The following is a 3,884-nucleotide window of genomic DNA, read 5'->3' on the forward strand; positions in this document are numbered from 1 at the left end:
TTAATGTTGGACCTCTCCAGCTATTTCACTGAATTACTGATATCCTTGTATATGTCCACTGGTTTTTAGTGTTCATGGCGCTTCCATTTAGCATTGAGACTTGAAGACACAGGGCAACCACAAGAGGTCAACAACACTACAGAAAAGAAAAATATATATTTCAATGCAGGCATCCCTCAATGTAGGAAATAAATTCCTTCCTGAATGCAGTGCGGATATCAGTGTGGACACCAAAAGCCTACTTCCCATTATCGCAAATGTGAAAAATAGTTATCCATTCCCGGTCCATCCAGCTTTCAAGTGTCACTTAAACACTGTGAAACATCTGTATAATTAACAACCCACGATTTCAGCACGTTATAAAACACATTCAAATTTATTAATTCAACAAATGTTTTTTTTTTTTTTTTTTTTTCCAGTGCAACGTACATCTTAAAACAATACAAATGTGAATTACAACTGTTATCTTTGATTTCTGGCTTCCAGGCACACCCCAGAAAATCCAGGGAGGTTTCTGGAGTTACTTCCCTGGGGCAGTTCCCACAACTTCCGCTTAACTTGCACAATCTCTCTCTGTCTCTCATTTCATCCCTTTACTTGCACGCAAGCCTTATTTGTACAATACATCAAATACATTTAAATTTTTCATTTGGGCAAGCTTTGGATGAATTTTGTCGCTGACTTTTTCTCTGAAAATTAAAAATTTGGTATCGAAAGCGAAGAGCTGTTATATTAAAATTTCAGATAAAGGCAGTTTTGTAAATTGAGGGATGTCTGTATATGTAGCATGTTGCTACTTTCACATTGACTTTATTTAAAATGGTGTGTCATGAATAACACACCACTGACAGGGCTTGCTGTCACTGAGAGTATGTGCTACCAGAGCAGGGACCTATATAGGTGGACTTGTTCCACCTTTCCAGAGGCTCTGGGTAAGATTTTAGAGACCCTCTTGCATTACAATGTAAATTATGTGCATCAGCTGTGGGAAATTAAACAAAGATATGCATGCCAGAGCTGCTGAAACAGTTCTACACCATGAGGTGTCTAGACTTCCTGGGAGTTCCACTGACATATTAAATACAGCCTTTCTGCACTATTGATAAAAGCAAGGCTTCTGAGACGGAATCTTGTTTCAGGTCAAAATTTTACCACGCATTCCTTTTTTATGCTTGGTTGACGTGAATAATTCAATTCACAAACAAGTCCAAAGCATTACAAAAAGCATCTCAGAGACTGCTAAAAATGTTCAGTGGAAAAGTAAAATGGCACTCCTGTGCTGCGTGTTCAAATGGGGGCTTTGAATCCAGCTCAGGCAGTCACGAGTTTGTATGTTTTCCATGTGTTTGAGATGGTTTCTTGCTGCCTTGCAAATACAGGTGAACAGGTGATTCTAATTCTGCCCATCAGTGGCAGATTTAGGCATAGGCAACACGGGCAGCCACCCAGGGCGGCATCTTACCGGGGGGGGGGCACGGGCCACCCGTGCAAATATAAAAAAAAAGAAAAAATGTGCAATCAGGTTTTTACCGCTAATTTGCACATCACGTCTGTGCAGACTGTTCAGGGTATGACATCAAAGTACCGCGGGAGCGTCTCACGAGCAGACAGCACCTCCATTTGCTTTTGAATCGCTCTGTGCGTCTCTGACCGCACAGCACAGGCACTCTATGAAGTCTAACACACACCTGTACTCTTACTAAGAAATACAAGAAGGAGGGGCGGGGTTAGTTGACATCACCTCAGGGCATCCAATGGCGACCTGAGGTAATATCTGCAAGGAGAGCAGGAGGGGAGGGGGAGCGAGCGAGAGAGAGGGTTTTTTTGGGGGAGTTGGGGGTGGGGGGATGCTGAGCCGGGGGTTCGCCCAGGGCACCATACAACGTAGAACCGCCACGGCTGCCTATAGTATGTGAATGACTTTGTGTGTGATTGCAATGTGTTGGATTAGTGTCTTGCCCAGGTAGTACCCTACTTGGCCTAGTGTCCTATGTTTCTAAGATAGGTTCTGGACCACCACGTCCTTATGTAAGTTGTTAGGATATAAGGATGTTAGGATGTTACTGATAATGAGTGATGGAATGGTGACTGTGAATTCTACAGACAGTCTCCGGATTACGAACAAGTTCCATTCCTAAATCTGTCTTTGAATCGGATTTTTCCGTAAATCAGAACAGTTAGGTACAGCTGGTATCTAATGTTAGTTAGCCAAATGTTTGTGTTAGTATATAGTATATAGCGTACCTTTTTATGCATAAAAAATAAACACTTCTGTGTACACTAAAACACACACACACACACATTTTCTGAACCGCTTGTCCCAGACGGGGTCGCGGGGAACCGGAGCCTACCCGGTAACTCAGGGCGTAAGGCCGGAGGGGGAGAGGACACACCCAGGACAGGATGCCAGTCCGTCGCAAGGCACCCCAAGCGGGACTCGAACCCCAGACCCACTGGAGAGCAGGACCCGGTCCAACCCATTGCGCCACCGCACCCCCCCTACTAAAACATTATTAGTATAATAATAATAATAATAATAAATATAAGTACAGTTTTTATAAGAGAGACAGAAAGAGAATAATAAATGTTACTATAGTATTTATAATAGGGAGAGAGCAGGAGGAGGAGAGAGAGAATGTGTGTATAGATATAAAAAACATTAAAGAAACTTTGATTTTCAGTTTTCGGAAAAGAAAACTTTAAGTCAATAAGTGTCGGGAGCATGCCAGTATCAAGCATTTTCTAAACATCTTCGAGTCGCCTTGGACGAGCTGGTGGGAGAAGAACTTGTGGTGTGATGGGGTCCTTGTGGCTGGGTGGGACTGAGCAAGTGGAAGACAATTCTAATTAGGACACAGGACCTGGGTCAAAAAAGAAAGTCACCATGCTGAATCAAAGCTGCCTTTTTGCCCCTGGGGACCCGATGGGAGATCTTCCCTTATTGCTCCCATCGCTGTCCACCAAGTGTCCATCTCCACAGTCTGGCAACCCAAAATTGTAACAAGAGCAAACCGCAGGGGCCATATGTTTGTAAACGACAACCCACGCAACACAGAGTTGGTTTGGATAGAAACAGAAGGGGAGGAACTTTTTTTAAACAGTGTAGTATCAAGTTCAAGTTCAAGTTCAAGTAGTTTTATTGTCATTCCTCTATATAGCTTGTATACAGTGGAGCGAAATGTTGTTTCTCCAGAGACCGTGGTGCAACGCAGAACAGGAGTACAGGACAGTAAATGTACAGGACAAAACAAAAAAGGGCTGTGCTGAAGGTAGTTTGTAGTGTATGGAGTCATGCTGGGTTAGCTGTTTGACTGTGCCAGGTGAGCGTTGGGAGGCAGCAGGGTGTTGAGTAATCTGACTGCCTCAGGGAAGATCATTGTTGAGTACTAGTTTATTCTGGGTTTATAAGACAGTATCTACTGGCTTTATGTCGCACTTCTCTTCCTGGCGAGCATAAAACTATTCCTGGAAATCTTGAGGTAAGAGAAGGTAAAAAATAGATGTGTTTGTGGAAGTGGCTTGTTCAGGCCTACTGATAACAGGAATATTCAGACAAGGTTTGGGTGGGGGCTAGGGGTTAGGGGATCCACTTTCTTTACTAGTACATTGTCAGACAGACCAGCAAATCTGAGGCTTGTGAGAGCCTTTCTAAATTTACCTCCAGCATTCAGGGTTGTCAGATGGCTGACATTGCTCAGGAAAGGGGCCTATAGAAATGTAGTGCTCTGGGGCGTAGGTGTGCTTTCGTTATCGAAGTGATGACAGGACGGGCGGTGGGCTGGGGTGCCAGCCCCCTTTTGGGAAGGGGTTTGAGGGGTTTATAGAGGCACCGGGATAAAGGCTGTAAAGTCATTTTGTTGGGACACAGACGACACTCACCCAGG

This window comes from Scleropages formosus, chromosome 2 (genome assembly GCF_900964775.1).
Source record: "Scleropages formosus chromosome 2, fSclFor1.1, whole genome shotgun sequence".
Taxonomy (NCBI): domain Eukaryota; kingdom Metazoa; phylum Chordata; class Actinopteri; order Osteoglossiformes; family Osteoglossidae; genus Scleropages; species Scleropages formosus.